Genomic DNA, 21935 nt, shown 5'->3' with positions numbered 1-21935 from the left:
ATAACAGCGAACGCTCTGGAACTCACTGGTTCGCTTACGCGATCGATCCACGTGGAATTATCTATTTTGATTCGTATGGGTTAGCACCGCCAGTTGAATTTCTCAAATATACAAAAGACGTCCCGCGTCTTTGTCAACGACAATAGGTTTGGTACTCAACACTACCAACACAAACACTAACTGATCCTCCGATATGTGGCCGTGAGGTATTGAATGTTCTTGATGCGATATCAGCGTCAACCAAACCACCTCACAAAGTCGTGCACGAGTATACCATGGGTTGATTTAAACAGTTTCCTATCAAATAATGGTTGATATTTACGGAAGATCTCTCATCGAAACAAAGACAAAAAACGCGCTGACGTGGATTTATCAAAATATGCGACCAAAGATGAAATCGATAATCTTTTAAGTCTGACGGGGATAGACCCAGATAAGGTTGTTATTTTTCAGGACCGACACGGAAAACTAAAAACCAGCGATATCAAATGGCATGAAATAATTAGTAGGGTTATTGGAGCTACTCCGGGTAACATCCTTGTGTTCACTTATAGCGGAAAAATCAGAGATTCGCTGATATCAATCACGGCGTTGCGAGATGATACACAGAAAGCTGCAGGGAAACGCGTAAAAAAGACCGGTGATACAATGACAGGTGAACTCAATCTCAGCGGTAACAAAATAACTATGTTACGGATCCAACATCGTCGGAAGATGCCGCAAATAAACAATATGTTGACACAGGCACTAGCGCCATTGACGGTAAACAAACAGCGTTGCGGCCTGAGTATGATATTCACGTGGGCGCGTTTACAAGATTTCGCAGAAACTTTAAAAAAAAACGATGAAGTCATAGATAAATTCTTCGGCTCTCCGCTCGTCGTTGACATGAAACTCGTTGATATCAAGACCAACATTGACACGATCAAACACAACAAAACATCGTAGAGGAGATTCCTGAGATCGTTAACAAAACCAGTCTGATTAAAGTTCCCACTGGAGTTACTCCCGGGCATATCACCAACATAACATATACGGTATCATCTGGATTTGCAACATGGTCTCGACAAAATAATACTATCAAATATACAGCAACAGCCACTGGAGTGTATAGACTGTCTGTGTTCAGTGCCGCTAAATTTGAAATCTTCACAACATATCCCTGGAGATATTCCACCGACAAGTATTGCGGGGTTGTGACTATCATATTAAATAGCAGAACCGAAGAAACATTTATACTGGAATCCGCCGACAAGAAACTAACCGCAACATCTTACTGGCGGTGTTTGGAATTCTTAGCTGAAACGCCTCAATTGTAAAATAATAAAATGCATCAACGACGAAGTCAACGACGAAGTCAACGACAGTGACGCAGTCACCGACAACAGCGCAACAATACAGATATAATCAGGTACGCGAATGGCAGTCAGAGTTAAAAAATACCATCAGGAAATACACAGTAAAGGTAAAGAAATACAAACGCCGTGTAACCGTGTTAGACACAATAGTATATTCGGTGTCAGCGGTAGTTGCGTCTATGGGAGTATTATTATCAGCCCTGACACCAGTGACAACTGCAATCGCGGTCACAATTACAGTTTCAACATCAGCGACAATTGCAGGAGGGTTAGGCAAAACGGAATATAAGGTAGGAATTACTAAGATTCCTACGAGCATTGGCCTAGGGAGAATTACTTGCGTTCCTTATTTTATTCCTAATTAGTATATCACTTAGGTTTTTATTTCTCCGGTATCCTGTCACAAGTTTGTTTCGAAAGACTCGAGGATACTTGTCTTGAATAGAAGCGTACCCCTTTCGAGTCCATTTAGCCACCTGGGCTGCTTTGGAGTTAAAGGTTATCACAAATGGTACGACTTCCTCAGTTTCCTCGTGCTGATTGAGACCCCAAGGCTTTATAGTTTTTAATTTTTGCATCCAACAGTTTTCTCGTTTTGTTAGAAATTCCTTTTTTCCAACCAGCAGCAGAGAGGGTGAACAGACCATAGAATTCCGACAAAATAAATAAAACAAACAAATAAATCATCTCGTAGAAAGGTCCAGATTTTACAAATGAACTTTCCTTGAGATGTTTATTTTTGCAATTACCGATTGTGCTAATAAAACCTCAGTTTGAAATAGTAGCTGAAAAAATAAAGTACTCTACGTGTTTATTTATTTCTTGTTTATTTTTTTTGACGACCAACGTTGGTAGGTACCCTCTCTGCTGCTCCTCTTTTGCTGATATTAATTAAATTATCATGTTATAATAAAAATGGTACATCCAGAATCTCATACTGCAAGAACAGCACGAGAACGATTAGAAACAATTAAAAAATTTCTTCCTGTCAGAGACTCATTTAGAAAAAACTTGCAAGCGCAGCAAGAAGCACAAGTTGAGTATGAAGAGGACACTAAAAAACTGTTTAAGCCCGTCACTACAGCTACTGAGAAAGCTGCGGCGGCTGCTGAAAAAACTATATGGGGAGATATTGCGGAGGAAGATGAGAGGAGGAAAAAGGGTATTTTTCCGGTATTAGAAAAACAGCAAGAAGAACCAAACAGACAAATAAGATTTTACGAGACCTTCCAACTGACATAGCTGCAGCTCAACCTCCACCTGTTGATGAGGAAATACTTGAAGGCATTGAAGAACTTCGTACTGAAGTCGCCGATGTGAGAAAAAAACTTGCATCTAAATCCAAACCAGCAGGAGAAAACGTAGAATTAATTGCAAAATTTAAAGAAGGAGTTGTTGAGGAAATTAGAAAAACTGAAAGAGAGAGATTACCTGAAGCAATATTAAATAATATATCTGATAAATCTAGTATTTTAAAACCCCGTTATGAAAAAACAAATGATGATAATTTCATTAAATGGATATATCGCGTATATTACGACAAAAAACAAGCTAGAGGTTCAGAATACGAAAGACTTAAAGAAGAAGTAAAAAGACTTTATAGAGAGAGATGGGAACAACCAAAACAAGGAGAGTCCTCCCAGTATCAGCTTCCTCCACCTCTGCAACAAATAGAACAACAACAATCTTCGCCACAGCAAAGGTTGATGTCGGAAATTAAAAAGGCTAAAGAGTCACTTAAATCACCCTCCTCGAAGAAAATTCCTTCACCTTTACATAAAATTTCTGCACCGAAAATGACATTTACACCGACAGGTTCACCACATGGATTTCGAGAAGGTTCACCCCCGGCCACCACTGAAGTACTTACTCCGGTAATGCAACCACCAGTATTTAAAACACCTCAAGATGAACCTAAAACAGGATCTGGTTTATGTCCTGATAATATCATCAATGACGTATCACGGTTAGAAGTTCTCATAGGAGGAAAACGAGCTGGAAATAATTCACCAGAAATAACCAATGAAGCAGCTGATATTTGTCGGCGACTATTTCAAGGTGGTATCATTGATATCGGCGTTTACCGAGAACTTATTGATGAGCTCGTTGATGACTAGTTGTTAGATAAATGGTAAATAAAATAAGATGATTGTGCATGATAATCATCGTAAACCCACACAGGTTAGAGCGGTAAACTCACGATTACCAATCTATGAAGCAATTTACGGAAATGGACTTGGTGATGTCATTCGAGGATTATTCACGAGGATAGCTCCAAAAGTAGCACCCGTCGCAAAACAATTATCGATGAAGGCTATTGATATTGTTCGTGATAAAGCTCCTGGTGCAATTGTCAATGTTGCTGGTAAGGCGTTCTCGGCGATCAAAGAAAGATTATCACGATTATTGCGACGAAAACAACAACCACCGGTGAAACTGGCAAGTACTGAGGTGATGCCCGCAGACGTAAGTAAAATAATAAATCAGGCTGCAAATCAAAAACTAGCGGCGATATCTGAAGAAGCGGAAAAAAATATAACAGCAAATTTAATAGCAGGAAGCGGTTTTCGTCGACGATGATCATCATTTGAAAAAATGATAATTATAATAAAAATGTTCAGGCGCGAATCAGACCCAGCATTTGATATGGAGGCACCTGTCCTTAAGTACGAGTCAGTACGTGATTATCAATTTTATTCTTATGACGCAAGACTACCAAATCAGCGGGGGAGAATCGAATTACAGGTTCATGATACAAGTAGATATTTCTTGCCCGCTGAGGCGTTTATTGAAGTAGAAGGTACACTTGTAACGAATGTTGATGCTAATACGGCATATGCTGCTAATTTACGTGTTGGTTTTGTCAACAACGGGATCATGGCATTATTTAGTGGCGCCACATACATGATTGATGGAAAAAATATTGAATCAATTCAGAATGATGCCGACGTTGCTACAACAATAAATGGTCTGGCGAGATATTCTGACGACTTTACAAGATCAGCTGGTCCAACAATGATGTTTGCTAAGGATATCACCGACAACGCTGATCATATCAGGTATGCTAAAATACGAACACCAGTAGGTACTGCATCTGATCCACAACCGATTGCTGATGGTCCTGAATACGCAGCCAGACCAGCTGCTGCTTTTGATATTGTAAAAGGTGATAGCACGACTTTCAACTTAGGATTTGCAACACGCCAAGCATCGCTGTCGGGAGGTGATAGAAATTTTTCGTGTGCAATTCCATTATCTCACATCTTTGGATTTTGCAGAAATGTTAGAAAAGTCATCTTTGGAGCTAAACACACAATTGTGCTCGTAAGAAAAGGTGATGATAATGATGCAATCTGGCGAGGTGCTGGTGTTGCTGATGCTGGTAAAGTAAATATATCAAAACTTTCATTGTGGATGCCAGTAATGACTCCATCTATTACTGAGGAACAAAAATTACTATCTTTTATGGATCAAGGCGGTAAATCATTGCTATCATGGTTAACAGTAACCACAGATGCTGCTCAAAGCAATATTAATGGTTTATTTACATGGAATATAGCATCACAACAGGGTGTTTCTGCACCACGACATATTTTTATTGCACTACAAAATAATGACCGGATAAATAATCAAGAACGTTCACATATGATATTTGACAACCTTGGAGTTAGTGAAGTTTCTTTACGGATAAATGGACATCAAGAACCATCCGAGGATATATTATTAAATTATGCACAAAATCATGTAGCGCGCGCATATCATCGTTTGATGTCATTTATGGGACGTGATCAAAATATAGATACTGGTTTGCAAATATCACAACTAGATTTTACAGGTCTATATCCGATTTATTATTTTTCACTAGAACATCTTGATTTATCCAAACAATCTGTTGTTGATGTACACTTTCGAGCTCATGTTACTGCCCCGCCAGGTGCTGGTGTCTTTTACAGAGCGATCGCGGTCATACTTAGCGACAAGGTCATGTTACTTGAAGGTGGCAGTGGTCGAATGAGAGTTGTTGATGCACCGGTGGAAAATCTTTAATCGTGTTATTTAGAAAAATATATTTTATATAAAAATGTCGTATCGTCATGTTAATGTTACTCTGACCCCGGGTCAGGTAAAAAAGCTTCAATCAAAAACCGCCAACAAATGCGGAACTAAAATATCACTAAAACGAGATCATATTAGTGGTGGTCCAAACAAATTATCGCTGACAAATAATCAGATTAAACATTTCAATAAAGCCCTAGAATCAAAAACTGGAGTTCAATTCCATCTCTCCTCGAGCGCCATCAAAGACATGGTTAAAACGGGTGGTATATTCCCACTTCTTGCGGCCATTCCGGCATTAATAGCTGCAGCTGCTCCAGCCGTAGCAAAGGCGGCCGCGTTAGGTGCTGTTGGAACAGCAGCTGGAATGGCACTAAAGAAAGCAACAGGGCGGGGATACAAGAAAAAGGGACGCGGTCTAAGATTACCGGGATCTCGTTGGGGGAGAGGCCTAAGGCTTCCAGGGTCATTTCGTTAAACGTTCCATCATCAAATTTTGATTTACTTGATGCTGCTAAAAAATTAAAAATATCTGCCTTTAGAGGTGTTTTTATGCGAGATCAATTACCGAAACAACCAAACAAACTTGAAACAGGTATTATTAATCTTGACAAACGTTCCGGACCCGGTACTCATTGGGTATCATACGCGGTTGACCCGCGTGGAATTGTTTATTTTGATTCGTACGGGTTAGCTCCACCTGTTGAATTTATCAAGTATGTTGCACCACTCCATGCAACTAGAGGTTCCAAAGTTTGGTATTCAACGCTACCAACACAAACAATGACAGATCCGCCAATATGCGGCCGTGAAGTAATTAATGTACTCGACGCTATATCAAAATCATCCAGGCCACCACATAAAGTCGTGCACGATTATACAAGCAACCGATATGTTGCGCGTAAAGCATTTTAAACAACGGATCTTATTATAATGGTTGACATCTACGGAAGATCTTCTACTAGTAAGAACATAAAATCCGACGTTGATCTGTCAAAGTATGCGACTAAAGATGACCTCGCTGATATTATGAACCTTGCTGGAGTTGACCCAGATGAAGTTGTTATTTTTCAAGATCGATATGGTAAACTAAAAACCAGCAATATCAAATGGAATGATATAGTCCGGCGAGTACTTGGTGCAGTTACAGATAATATTCCCGTGTTTACTGAGAGCGGCAAAATCAGAGATTCAAGTATGTCACTTAAAACCATCAGAGATGAAATTGCAAAAAGTGTTGCTAATCGCGTGAGAAACACCGGTGACACAATGGCAGGTGAACTTAGCATGAACGGGAACAAAATAGTAGTTTTAAGAGATCCAACATCTGACGAAGATGCAGCAACAAAAAAATACGTCGACGTCAACTATGGCACCGTAGACGGTAAATTATCCACGTTACGGGCCGAATATGATGTTCACGTAACCGGTTTTTTAAGGCTTCGAAGAAATTTTCAGAAAACCGATGATGCCATAAGTAAGTTCTTTGGAACTCCTTCCGTCATTGACATGAAACTCGTTGATATCAAAAATAACCTAGACACGATCAAACAAAGACAGCAAAACATCGTAGCGGGAATTCCTGAGATTGTCAATAAAACAAATTTGATTAAAATTCCAGCTGCAATAACTCCCGGGCATATCACAAACATCGTATGCACGGTATCATCGGGATTTGCAACATGGTCGCAGCAAAATAATACTATCAAATATACCGCAACAGTCACTGGCGTGTACAGGCTGTCTGTGTTTAGTGCTGCAAAATTTGAAATATTTACAACGTTTCCATGGCGTCATTCCACCGACAGGTTTTCCGGGTTTGTATCTGTTGTATTAAATAGCGGAACCGAAGAAATATTTATTCTGGAAGCAGATGATAAGAAATTAACCGCAACATCCTTCTGGTGGTGTTTGGAATTTGTAGCTGAAACACCTCAATTGGTTACGGCATAAAAATATATATGGACGGTGCACAATACAGATACAATCAAGCGCGTGAATGGCAGGCGACGCTAAAAGATCAAGTTGATCAATATACAGTAAAAGTAAAAAAATATCGACGACGATTGGTTATCGTTGATGTGATTGTTTATTCAGTATCCGCTGTTGTTGCTGGAACCGGTGTAATATTATCAGCGTTAACAACGATGGCACCAGTAGCTGTGACTATCTGTATTTCAGCAGCAACAACTATTGCAGGTGTGCTTGGCATCATCACAAAAAAAAATATGTACTTGTACGAACGAAAAGTTATCCGATTACAAAATAAAATTACATACAGCGACGGTAGCATACTCGAAATTATCCTCGTTGTTATCAGCGAGTCTCAGTGATGGAATTATATCTGATTTCGAATTTTCAATGATGACCAAAATATACGATGAAGGTATTAAAGATACAAGTATCAATAATGACATAATTACTCCAGCAGATCGTGACCAACACAACTCCGCCAAAGATAACGATGATCTCGGTAAGTTCAACTAATCCTGAATTTAGTGTTAATTTTCCTACTGCAATTCCAGTAAAAGAAATAGCACTAGCACAATTACGAGTATATTACAGCTGGCCAAATATCAGATCAAAATCATTTAATGGTACACCAGCAAATAATTCGCTCGTATTTACTAACAACAACAAACCCGATGGAACACCTGACTGGGTTGTTGTTGGAATACCAACCGGCAGTTACCAGATTGAAGAGATCGGTGAGGAATTTGCACGTAGAATAAAATCAATAACGGGAAAAGAATCAAAAATATCAATAAACGTTCATGAGCCGACGTAGTCCTCGACGGTTGAAATAAACTCGCCTGATTATGCCGTTGATATTTATCAATCTTCAATCAGATCCGTGCTAGGATGGCCTGAAATATCACCACCGATAACACCGATACCACCAGAACCGAAAAAGTCTGATTATGTCACGGATAGACAATCATATCATGACATTAATCCATCATACGGGGAACACCTACGTATTATAAAAAACTCATCAATGCTTCACAATTTTGTCTTCTTCGGTGGAGTTGAGGCATGGTTTTTTAAAAATCCGGGAGAAACAGGACCTCATTGGGGTTTTCATCGAGAAACGATTATTAGATATTTTCAGGAAATCAATCAAGAGTGTAAAAAACAACTAGATCAACTGAATCAATATTTTAACGAACATATTTTTGACATATCAGCGTCATCGCGTGAAAAAATCATCACGCGTGTGGAAATATTAAATCAGCTTATATCAGATATGGAATATATTAATAACCGAATAGTTCAGGAGATGCTTATTATTTTAGAATCACCTGAAAATTCTGATGCATATAAATGGTTAGAAAAATATAAATTAACAGAAGCCGATGTACCAAATTATAAATTTCCCGGGTATAGTGTAACCGAGTTAAGAAAATCTGTTAGTGATGTCATCGACGAGTTTTTTTCTAAACTACTCGATGCATGGAGAAAATTAATTCCACCTCCAACTGTTCTTAGACATGATAATGATCCACATGGCGGAGGAAGACACGTATCCCCGCGAATCGTTAATATAACACCGACGGTCGCGGTCAATCTGGTTTGTGACGTAATCGATGGCAGCTATCAAATAGATCTCGGAAGATCAAATCAAGCTCAACAAGGATACATCCTGTACACGTTCACACCACAAGTTCCTCTTGGAAATTTAATCGTGCAAGAACCAACTAATCCCGTGTATTTGCGGTGTCACAATAATATGTTAACACGAATCAATTTTAAACTCACAGACCACCTTAATCGCTTGATTGACATACGTGAAGAAGAACTTGTAATAAATCTGTATGTAAAGTCGTAAAGACTTTTGTCGTAAAGACTTCCGTCTTAAGGATTTATCGTAGATCTTTATGTGGAGGGTTTTTACACGCGAGGATTTCTTAACAGTTAGAAGAACATTTGTAACAGAGATCAGAATCAAATTCAATCAACTTAAAAAAATATTTTATTATTACTGGCACAAATTTGTGTTTGGTACAAATTAATCGGCCCAGGCAACTAAAAAAGCTAGTCGATGAAAGTAAAATTAAAATTTCTATCACAAAAAAAAATAATATTTATTAATTTTCCTGATTTTACAAATTACTTGATTTTGACTACCAACTACCCCCTCAGAAACATAAAAATGCACGAACTACTTGATTTTGACTACCAACTACCCCCTCAGAAACATAAAAATGCATGAACTACTTGATTTTGACTACCAACTACCCCGTCAAAATCAAGAAAGTTCTAACCTTGTCAAATTGTTCCTAACAAATTTTATTTATTATAAATTAATTTTATTTATTAATAATATTATTTTTACTGAGATTTTTTTTTTTTTTTTACTAAAATACAACGAAATTGCTCAATTTTCCTGATTTTGACTACCAACTACCCCGTCAGAAATCAAGTAATTTGTGCATTTTTCTTTGATTTTGACTACCAACTACCCCGTCAGAATCAAGTAATTTGTGCATTTTTCTTGATTTTAGTAAAAAAAAATAAATCCTCAGTAAAAATAAAATTATTAATAAATAAAATTTATAATAAATAAAATTTATAATAAATAAAATTTATTAGGAACAAATTTGACAAGGTTAGAACTTTCTTGATTTTGACTATCAATACACGTGGTCAGCGTTGACTTGGACCCCAGTTACCAAAACTTTCATTTTCATTATCATCAGTAACGAGGTTACCTTGGATCGTTTCACCAACGAAGTTACCTTGGATCGTTTCACCAGTAACGAGGTTACTCTCTGACATTATTTTTCTTAATTGTCTTATGCGAGTACTAATCGTTTTCTTTGCCTCATACTCGTGGGATAATAACGACTTAATTCTTTCTACGGCGGTAGAAAGAGGAACGAACTCCTTCACATGATCATCTTCTACGGTAGCTAGCGACTGAAACATTGCCGATTGAATCCGTTTCATGAGCCTGTATTCAGATGATAGTGTGTGTGTCCCCATGGTTTTACGTTCTTGTAAAATCTCAAAGTCAGAAACTATTTTTTCAGGATTAAGTTCATCAGATATATTAATTCCATCTTTTTTTAATTTCTTAATAGCGACAATTACATCATTGATATTTTCATGGTTCATTATATAATATATAAATCTTTAAAATAAAAAAAATATCCCTAGAACACCTATCGAGTGTATTAGCGAGTTCGTCGGGATGTTTCAGGGACAGCACAGCCAAGAACTCGTAGCTTGCCACCGCAATCTACCAAGTTCATTAGGCAAATATTCCCTCTACGAGAGCCCCTAACCCGCCAAACAACGGTCTAGAGGCCCAAGAGGGAGGACGGCACAACCCTCATAAACTCGTAGCTTGCCACCGCAATCTACCAAGTTTAGAGGATATACACATAACATATAACTAACTAAGGACAGCACAGTCCTCATTAAACTCGTAGCTTGCCACCGCAATCTACCAAGTTTATCGGACATACATATAACATATATACAATGAATGAAGAGCCCCTATCGAGTGTATTAGCGAGCTCAGATTATGAATGAAACGGCACTAACTAAGGACAGCACAAGGACAGCACAGTCCTCATTAAACTCGTAGCTTGCCACCGCAATCTACCAAGTTTAGAGGATATACATATAACATATATACAATGAAATGAATGATATACAATGAAATGGTTATATACAATGAATGAAGAGCCCCTATCGAGTGTATTAGCGAGCTCAGATTATGAATGAAACGGTACTAACTAAGGACAGTACAAACATGTACGTTCAGCAAAATCACACCCACAATAATTAATCCAGTGGGTGATACGAAAATATGTATCAACAACCAGTCAGTATTGTGGTTGTGAATTTGCTGAGCGGAGGGGTTCTTGCGGTTCCCCCCACTATTATAAAAATCGCAATTATGCGCACCACCGACAAATTGTCAGCCATGGGGATTCGATCCTGGACCGCGAGCGTCACAGTCCAATACCATACTGATCGAGCTATCAAACATTGTTACGAACATATGTTTCGGAAGTTAATATATAGCTAGCTATATAGCTAAGGAACCAATATTTACAGTAAACAGAGGTTTCTGAATCATAACAGTTTCTGTATTTAACAGTTTCTGTATTTATAACAGTTTCTGCATTTATAACAGTTTCTGCATTTATAACGGTTTCTGTATTTAACAGTTTCTGTATTTATAACAGTTTCTGAATAATAACAGTTTCTGCATTTATAACGGTTTCTGTATTTAACAGTTTCTGTATTTGTAGCGGTTTCTGTATTTATAACGGTTTCTGTATTTATAACGGTTTCTGTATTTAACAGTTTCTGTATTTAACAGTTTCTGAATAATAGTTTCTGTATTTGTAGCAGACCGAAAATCAATAATACAGTGGCATTAATGCACCAATCAAAGAACTTTCCAGAATTGTAAGTTCAGTGAACACACAACTGCAGGTCAATTACAATGAGTAACGGTTTCTGTTTACACACAGCTTCCTACGGATCAATAATATTATCATGTGTTGTATGATGGGAAAATATTTAAAAACCATAAATAATACTTATGAGTCTGTTCGTTCGGCACTATACGATGTAATTAGTTAAACTGACTAATTACAATCATAAAAAACCAACCATCTACGAAGAAAACTATATATTACAAAGTAATCTCCCCTTAAATCAAAAATTCAGTAGTGTATGGAGGACCTCTGTGACATAAATTAAAAAAATTAATTCAATGTGGTGATGATAGTTAATAATGTGGTGAAGATAGTTAATAATGTGGTGATGATAGTTAATACTGTGGTGATGATAGTTATTGATACTGAAATGTAATTTTCTGCTTATATTTTTTCGAGAAAGTAGATCTGGTTATATTATCTGCGACGTATTTTACCACACGCGAGTTAATATCAAAATATGTCGCAGCCGCGTTCATAGACTGAAACATAATTTCTTCACCAGTTTCTATGTTTGTAGAAATTACCGCCCTCTTTCCGATTGTCTTATATCTTCCTGTATTTCCACGTGTATTATTCTCGCTGTAAGAGATAGCTTGTAAATTGGATAAATTATTGTTTTGAGTGTCCCCGTCAATATGATCAATAACAAGACCATCATTGATCACTCCGAAGAAACATTCATACGTAAATCTATGACAGAAATAATGTATTTTCCCCCCCTCGCATGTGAACCTTAAATAACCAAAATTATTAATACAACCAACTTGTCTCTTCAACTTGCGGTGTCTGATGATACCATTAATATTTGATTCATAGTTTGTTATGACAGGATGTGGGACAAATATATTTTGCTCCATTATAATAATATTATATGTTTAAATCATTGTTTGTCTGAAATCTTGATATATAATCCTTCACGGATTTTATAGCGTTTTCACCGCTATTATTTTTTTTGTCATAATATCTTTTGAGCTCTCTGAACCGTTTCCCGCCACACTTCCCACATAATTCTGTCTTTCCTCGCACTCCAATACCACACCGTAGACATGGTATTGGTCCTAGACTTCCTCGTCGTATGTTTTGTGAGTGCATCCAACAAAATTCCTTTCTACAGGATTTGTTGCATCGATTTACTGAGCCGATCATCAACCATCTGCATTGGGACATTGTATATATATGTATAATTTTCTTTATTTAAATATTTGTTTTAGTTATATGAACGAGTTTGAGAGATTATCCCAAACTAGGCCTGTTAAGTATAAATTCAACCTTGACAGATTATCTTCTGACTTGCCAGTACGAGATCTGGTTGATCCGAAAAATAAAAGTTTGATCTCGAAAATTCATGACGCTAAGAAAGAATTTTACACGGATGGTGCATCTCATACATGGTCAACGTTCAAGATTATACGCAACACTGACAAAGTCAGTGTCAACTCTGTCACGGACGCTACAATGAATGACAAGCGAGCGGCAACTATCATTAACTACATCGCTGAATACGAGGGCAATCAAAAATATTTATTCAGATTAAAATTTATTGTATTAACAGAAACAGATAGTTGGATTATCCGTGACAAATATGATCCTGTCCTTGGTAATAATAAAACTATCATATTAAGTAAAAATTCCAGACCGGGTCTATTGACTGGTATTGATAAACCGTATTATGAACGAGCATATCCTGTAACAGCGGTTATTTATGGAATTTATGAGATAAATAAAAAACCTAACGTTGATAAACTAGCGCCGATGAAATTATCATCCTTGACCTTGTCAAGGTTAAATTGTGTAGCTGAACGAGTAATAGAACACTTTACAAACGCGATGCGTGGAAATGGATTAACTGATTTAAGGCGTGAAAAAATAAACTCGTGGGCTGATTCAGTTAGGGATACCGGTGCTACAATAAAAGATGTTGCTGAGTTAGGAAAAATATTAAAATTTCCAATAACTGTGGCGACAATAACGGGAGAAGTACTGTACCAGTCGAAATATAAATCGAAAGGAGCTCCAATAAATATTATCGATCATAACGCACACGCATGGACTAACGCAGTAACAATATTTCCACGTGATCGAACTGTTAGATTTTATCCCACAGATATGTTTGATTTTATTAACGAAATAAGTAAAACCGATCCTGTATCGGTATGGTTATTCAAAAGTAATGAGGAGGGTGAATTTGATCAGTTTGTCAAACCGAACGGTGAAATATATCGCACAGAATCCCTCCATGACGAGATGAAAAATCTTGCGACGTTTTTACAGTGCAAGCACGCGGAAAATACTGACAAATTACTAACTAATTGTTTTACCGTTCCATCTGTTGCGGCTCATTTCGCCAGAGAACGAAATTCATGGAAACCTACACGATTTGATTTACTCGAGGACGTACGCGCAAGTTGCGTCGAATATGGACATGGCGGATTATGGAATACCAAATATAATTACAATGATGTTATTTCGGTTGATATGGTTGCATGTTATCCAGGAAGTTTTCTGGGATACGGAGATTGTTCTACGTACTTTGAAAGATTTGGTCACCCTACAAACGAGATGACGCGAGTGGCAATTAATGGACCATTACCTGATTTTGATCTGACTGGATTCGCCTGTATTGAGTCATTCGAGCTTAACGAAAATCTTCACAAGATTTGTTATGTTTGGTTTGGCAGACATTTTTGTGAAAAACGTTGGACACCTATAGTTTTGTTGCGATATATGCTAGATTGTGCGATACTGACATCGTTGGTGGTCAGTGAGGCAATTATATCATATCATGCACAGACCAAAGTTTGGTTGCCCATGTCAGATTCTGAAGTTATTAGCGAGTTTAAGGACGATATTCCTAATAAACTCAAAACCGCAAAAGATCTTGGTAGAAAAATTATAGGTAAATTTACTCAAGGTGGTGCATATGATTATAAAAGACATCACGCACGATTAATTTTAGATGATGCCGAGTACGATTTTATAATCGCTGATACAACGGCGAAAAATACATTTGTAAATCGAGAGAGTGTTTATTTATCCGACGGAACAAAATTAGGTACGATCGTTAGTTACATAAATGACGTATCCCCGCAATATACTCATCTAAGATCTTCCATGTTGGCTTATGTTTCTATAAATTTATTATCGATGATTAATAGATTTCCTGAGGCCGCGGTCAGAGTCGCAACGGACTCGTTTTATATTTCAAGTAAATATTTAGAACCTGTTATGAAATTTACAAGTAATGATGAACGATGGGGTTCGTGGAGAATAAAAAAGGAACTATTACACAATTATGTAGAATCAGCAGATGTTCCAGTGAGAGATGTTTATCGTGAGGGTAATAAAATATCAGAAATGTCGAAGGCACCATCGTTGAGTGATCCAATAACCAGATATAAGACAGTATATCTCAATGGACCTGGTGGATGCGGCAAAACAACTCGAACAATTAATGTTTTTAGAAATTCAGATATAATCGTGCTGACACCCACACATAGACTTGCACGTGAGATGAAACAGCGGCAAGTACAATCGTGTACGTATCATAGTTTCTTTCGATGGCGCGGGGATACATGGACTCCTGAACGGATGGGAGAAAAATATATACCTAAAATAATTATTTGGGACGAGATATGCACGGTGTCATTAGATACATTAAAAATGTTTCTTGATTGGTTGTTGACGAAAAATACCGCTATAATAATGTGTGGCGATCATGGTCAACCGCCGCCCTTTGTTGGACCATCTCCACATGATTGGTTAAAAAATTTCGTTGATTATTACGAAGAAATAGATGATGATCATAGAGCTCTTGATGCAAATTTGAAGGAGTTTAAAAAATTAATCAGATTACAATCAAACAAAATTCAGTGTGAAATAATACGTGGAGTGATCTCAGAGACATCAATGAGTGATTTTTTGAACTCATGGAGACCCAACGATTTGATCGTAGGAAGTAGAAAAATAATCAGAGACGCTTTACAACAACAGTTATTTCAACTGCATAAAGAACAATATTCAGAATTACCCGTACCGTTGTGTTATAGACCATCAGATACACGAAAACAGAATATTAATGTCGATATTCCAGGACCCTTGACAGAGTCAAGGAAACAGAATCTCGTATTAAATGATATTGTCGCCGTTGATATCAGTGTGGTCGAAGATGCATTACGCGCTGACAAATCTCCATGGGTGTTGGGATACGCTATGACGATCCACTCGTCACAGGGATTAACTATTTCTGATACACGAGTCTGGATTGTAGACGATCGCATCGAGTGGTCAAATTTAGTTTATTTAGCGGTATCGAGGGTCAGAAATATATCTCAATTACGTAGAATTATAATTCCTGAAATCGTTGATAAATTTAACATCATCGATGATGATATAATAAGAAAAAAAATAATCGGATACAAACAATCTGACAAAAAAAATAAACGTGACTTTGATCTTGATGTTGAATTTATTATTGAGTTAAAACAGCAGCAGAACAATCATTGCATCAGTTGTAATTGTATAATGTTATGGCGATATTCAAGTAATGATTCAAGACAATTTACCGTAGATAGAAAAGATAATAGTCGCGGTCATACACGAGAAAATACCATGTTAACCTGTCTTGAGTGTAATCGACGTAGAGGCGCTAGCGCCTTGGGTGCTAGTTAAGTGATCGAAATCACCGAAGTGATCGCGGTGGTAGTTGTGTATCCGCGGGAATTATTTGTAGTTGTTCACGTGTAAATCCACGTTGAGGAGCAGCAGAATCTAATCTGTAGATTGCAGGTCTGGAAACGCCTACATTTCTTCCAGTGGATCTTGTCACGGTAGATATTTTGTGTGTGGTAACACTCCAAATAGGATCAGTTGCTCTCGCGCTACCACCTTCAAGTTCACCAGGCTCATATAAATATCTGACTGTGACATCACCTAATATTTTTTGTTTTCCAGCATCTTTCCGTTGTGTTCGTATACTTTTTTTTGTGACCGCGCTAATGGGTTTCATGTTGGTTGTTCGTGTGATCTCATTATTTAATGCAGCTATCACGATTGGTAATCTTGCAACCCATTCGCGATATCTTTTATCCTGAATAAATTTCCTCGCGTATTGATATCCAAATAACCGCTCAGCAAGTGTTCGATTAAATCGCTCAACAATTGCTTGATCACGGTGAATTGCAGTATGACCTCGTCGTATTTTGGTATTATGTTGTTTCATCAACGATGATACTGGACCAATAAATTCTTTACCAGGATCAACCTGTAGTAGCTGTGGCCATCGTAGACCACCTTGTGGTCCGAGTCCTCGTTGATAAATTCGTTCAAACGCATCGGCTACTTCAGATGATGTTTTCGCCGATAGCGGCTCTGCTTCTTTATATCTACTTGCAACATCAACTACGGTTAGCGCGTATTTGTACGTTTTTCCACGTACAGTATCATGCGGTAAAAACAGAATATCAGCTTGATGAACTTCATTAGGAACACTGACATCGAAATACGCGTACTGAATTTGTTTAGGACGTGGTAGATAAATTTGCCATATTGCTTGTTTAGATAACCACGTTTTAGCAGTAGAATGTTTAACCGATGCTGCATCAGCAAGTTTACCAATTGCTGCTTTGCCTCTCCAGTATCCTCTCGGTGAATAATAAATTGATTCCATTATTAATTACCAGCCCCAATCGCTAATTTACCTTTCATCGAGGATCTTACTAACCAATTAGCTAATGATTCTCTAATATTTTTATTTTTTATAGAATTTAATGAATGAATTAATTTTACATCTGCAATATGCCTATCTTGTAGATTTTTACTTTTATAAGCTACATCATGAGCATGACAAGCTCGATCAATAGCATTTATTGGTTCCTCGCCTGGTTTTGGTTGATCTTGATTATCGAGCCTGATATCGAGTCGAGTACCAGGACCGCAATAATTATATCCCGGTAGATGTTTTTCTCCGCTGTATTTAGCCCATGGAGCACCTGGAAACTTTGACATCAAATTAGCAATATCACCACCGCGCTTATTAGGTAAAAATGAAAATTTCTTTCTACAGCAGACAGAACATTTTCCACCGTACGCTATTTTTTTATTTTTTGTTGTAACTGTAGCTAAATCAATAGTTGGAGTTTTAACTTTACAGCGTAAACAATATAAATTCATGTTATAATATATATGGATATAATTGATTTCTCAGCAACTCGGCAACGAGAGCCAGTTAAGCATCATCCTGCGCTACCGAACTCCATCAGAATGATTATCATAGGACCATCTGGATCGGGTAAGACGCAATTATTACTTAATCTGATAATGAGATGGTTGAAATGGGATAAGTTGTATTTAGTAGCACCATCCGTTGATGATCAACGATGTTATGATGTACTTAAAGATTTCAATGAAAACGCGCGATTACTGGATGAAGATACTGATGTTATAGAGTTTATAACCGATATTGATGAAGCACCATCCGTAGATTCCATAGACGGATTTATTAATAATTTAGTTGTATACGACGATGTGATGCTAGATAAACAATCAAATCCAGCCAGAATATTTTCCCGAGGGAGACATAAAAATACAGACGTGATCTATGTTACTCAACGATATACACAAATTCCAAAGGTGATCAGAGACAACTGCAACATTTTAGTTGTGTTTAATGGCGTAGACACACACACGTTGCGAAATATTCATCAAACATGGTGTGGTGGTGACATGGATATAATTAAATTCAAAAATTTCTTTTCACGAGCGCAAGCTACCCCGCATGGATTTATAACAATAAATTTACATGATCCAAGAACAAGATATCGTGTGGGTATTGATAAAATATTTGGGTAACAGGGGGAGCAGCAGAGAGGGTACCTACCAACGTTGGTCGTCAAAAAAATAAACAAGAAATAAATAAACACGTAGAGTACTTTATTTTTTCAGCTACTATTTCAAACTGAGGTTTTATTAGCACAATCGGTAATTGCAAAAATAAACATCTCAAGGAAAGTTCATTTGTAAAATCTGGACCTTTCTACGAGATGATTTATTTGTTTGTTTTATTTATTTTGTCGGAATTCTATGGTCTGTTCACCCTCTCTGCTGCTCAACCGCTTCAATTGGAATGATGGCGCAATCTTTCAGGGAATGGTCAGTACCGTTAAAATGATTTGCCACCGCTTTATTTTCTTTGTGATTAATGTCAAATATATGTTTGGTGAAGCGGTCTCTCAATGTGAGAGTGGTCTGCCCAACGTATTGTTTTCCGCATTTTTGGCACGAGATTAGGTAAATAACGTTTCTCGAATCGCAGGATAAATTTTGTTTGATTGCATACGTCTGATGACTGGCATGGCTAGAAAAGTGTCTTGATTCTTTCAGAAAAGGGCACGTATTGCAACGTTTGCTGCGGCAGTCTTTGGTTGTTCCGAATGTATGTGTGAAGGAGTGAAAATCCCTTATTGTGTTCATTGTAATTGTTCTCAGAAATCGCTTTGAATAACCCCTTCCCCGAAGTGCTCTAAATAAAATATTTGTCGCTCTTTGAAAATCTTCCTGTCTAGTGCATACTCTGTGAAATCGGATAATTTGTCATTTCAGAATTCCACTGAAAGTGTGTTTTGGATGGAAAGATAATGTATGCAGTAGTTGGTGAGTATCCGTGGGTTTAAAAAAGACTTTAGTGTCTATGAACCCCGTTTTGCTAAAATCGATCCCTTTAAAAACAGTGGTATCCTGGAAATTAATGGAAATTTCCTTTACAGTTGCCTTTAGTTTAATCGAGGGATGGACATTATTTAAAATCCCAAAAAATCTGTCAAACTCTTCCCTTGAAAATGTCCAAATGAGAAAAATGTCGTCTAGGAATCTAAAATAGACCAAAGGGAGAAACGGACATTTCTTAAATACTTCCTTTTCCCAGTTGGCCATAAAGATATTAGCATAGCTAGGGGCGAACTTTTTACCCATAGCTGTCCCTGAGGTTTGTAAATACCAATTGCCATTGAATTCAAAATCGTTATTTTCTAATCCCAGTTTTAATAACTCTAAAATTTCATGGTCTGGTCATTATTACGGATCATATGTTTTACTAGGTAGTGCTGTTTACTACCTTTCACCGAGCCCTAGGAGACTGTTACGATGACAAGCCAATCTGACACTTAGTATATGTGATTATCAAATCTATTATGATCAATCTATATACTTTCCGATCAAAGTGAGTCAATCAAACGGAAAATACAGGATAGTAAGGAGGATGCGAAACCCTGGCACTGGCTGAGTTAGGTTTTAAAGGTAGGATGGGAGTTTATAAACTCCCACGTGCACTGGCCTAGGGAGAATTAATCGCGTGACCTCTTTATTTTGTTTCTTATTAAAATGTCGCATAGGTTTTTGTTCTTCCGATATGCTGTAACGAGCTTTTGATGATAAATCAGAGGGAAATGTATCTGAATTTTGCCGTACGCTTCTCTAATCAATTTGGCGGCAAGAGTTGCTTTAGTGTTATATGTGATGACAAACGGCAAAATGTCTCCCATTTCTTCATGCAAATTAAGACCGAATGGGCTAACGGTTCCAAGTTTTTTGATCTAATAAGCCTCTCTTTTTGTGAGATTTTCCTTATTTGCCACCATTTCAATGGGAAGGATTGAACAGTCATCCAAAGAGTGTCCATCGCTATTAAAATGATTGGAAATGGATTTATTTTCTTTATGAATTATATCAAAGCGGTGTCTCGTGAAACGATCTCTAAGTGTAAGAGTGGTTTGTCCTACATATTGTTTACCACATGCATCGCATGAGATTAGATAAATGATATTCCTGGAGTCACACGATACGTTTTGTTTGATTAAAAAAGTTTGATTATTCGTATGATTGGTGAAGCTGTTTGTTTCTTTAAAAAATGGACATGTAGCGCATCTTCGGCCTTTACATGGCATAGCTTTCCCTATAGTATGCATGTCCCCCCTAAATTCATTTAAAGTAGTGTTTTTTATTTGTCTTAGGAATCGTTTGGAGTAGCCCCTCTCCCTCAGAGTTCTGAATAATGTGTTACTGGCCCTCTGAAAGTCTTCATGTCTTGTACATAGCCTGTGGAATCTAATTATTTGCGATTTTAGAATTCCCGTAAATGTATGTCTAGGATGGAACGAGGATTTATGGAGTAACTGGTGTGTGTCGGTGGGTTTAAAGTAGACTTTAGAGTCAAGTTTTCCAGTCTTTTCAAAATCTGGCCCTTTAAAAATGGTCGTATCTAAAAAATCTACCGAATTCTCCTTTACATTTGCCTTTAATTTGACTGACGGGTGGAAATTGTTTAAAATCGAGAAGAATTTATGAAATTTATTTCGTGAAAGTGTCCAAATCAAAAAGATGTCATCCAAAAATCTAAGGTAAACAAGTGGGAGATAATTACACTTTTTGAAAACTTCTTTTTCCCATTCGGCCATAAAAATATTTGCGTAACTTGGGGCAAATTTCTTCCCCATGGCTGTCCCTGAAATTTGTAAATACCAATCTCCATTGAATTCAAAGTCATTGTTAACCAGACCCAGATTCAACAGTTCTAAAATTTCCAGGTCTGGTCTTTTCGGGTCGGGGTTACTCATGAAACAATTCCTTAGTGCTTCTAAGCCTGCCGTGTTGTCGATATTAGTATACATGCTTTCCACATCTAAAGTAACGAGAAGACTGTTTTTTGGAATTTTGATATGCCTAATTTTATCTAAAAAATCGTTCGTATCTCTGAGATATGCTGGATGTTTCGTGGCTACAGGTGCTAAAAAGGAATCTATATATTCAGAAATTCGATAAGATTCGCTCCCCACATCCGATACGATCGGTCTACCCTGTGGAAGTTTGAACGGAATATACCAAGTTTCTGGTTCTTTATGAATTTTTGGCAAAGTGTACATGTGTCTCGGTCTGGGTTTCTCGGGTGGGGTTAAGTAAGCTGCTTGTTTCTTATTTATGTATCTATTTTTCAATAATCTGTGTACAATCAGGGTAATCTTTTTACCCGTTTCGGGATAAATCGGGTTTTGTATTTGTCTGTAATGTTTCT

The sequence above is a fragment of the Sinohyriopsis cumingii genome, chromosome 1 (assembly GCF_028554795.1).
Source record: "Sinohyriopsis cumingii isolate HCF-2022 chromosome 1, ASM2855479v2, whole genome shotgun sequence".
Taxonomy (NCBI): domain Eukaryota; kingdom Metazoa; phylum Mollusca; class Bivalvia; order Unionida; family Unionidae; genus Sinohyriopsis; species Sinohyriopsis cumingii.
The sequence above is the reverse complement of the archived record's forward strand: the minus strand, read 5'-3'. Positions refer to the sequence as shown.